A 616-nucleotide genomic window follows, 5' to 3' on the forward strand; every position below is an offset into this window, starting at 1 on the left:
TGGGGGCGGGAAGCGGGGCTCCCCCCGCAGACACGGAGGGGCCGAGGCAGCTGATAACGGGGTCACCTTTCCTGAGCACCTGCCCGCGCTGTTCTGGGCACGTCCTGCTCTCACGGAGGAAACCGCCCTGCAGAGCGGGTGCTGGGAGCCTCATTAAAAAAAATATCTGTAATAATAAAAGCACAATATGCTAATTAGACCGGACCGGGCTGTGAGAGAAGCCTGGTGCTGGCAGCCGGGGGAAGGAAGGCCTACTCTTTTTTTAAAAAATATATATTTTATTGATTTTTTTTTTGAGAGGAAGGGAGAGGGATAGTTAGAAACATCGATGAGAGAGAAACATCCATCAGCTGCCTCCTGCACGCCCCCTACCGGGGATGTGCCCGCAACCAAGGTCCATGCCCTTGACCGGAACCGAACCTGGGACCCTTCAGTCCACAGGCGGAGGCTCTATCCACTGAACCACACTGGCTAGGGCAGGAAGGCCTACTCTTGCACGAATTTCGTGCATCGGGCCTCTAGTATATAGACTAGGGGCCCGGTGCACAAATTCCTGTACCTTGAAAGGAACTGTGGGCTGGAGGCTGCGGCGGGCACAGGGGTGGGGCTCGGCCCC

Source organism: Myotis brandtii, unplaced genomic scaffold (genome assembly GCF_000412655.1).
Source record: "Myotis brandtii unplaced genomic scaffold, ASM41265v1 scaffold601, whole genome shotgun sequence".
Taxonomy (NCBI): Eukaryota; Metazoa; Chordata; class Mammalia; order Chiroptera; family Vespertilionidae; genus Myotis; species Myotis brandtii.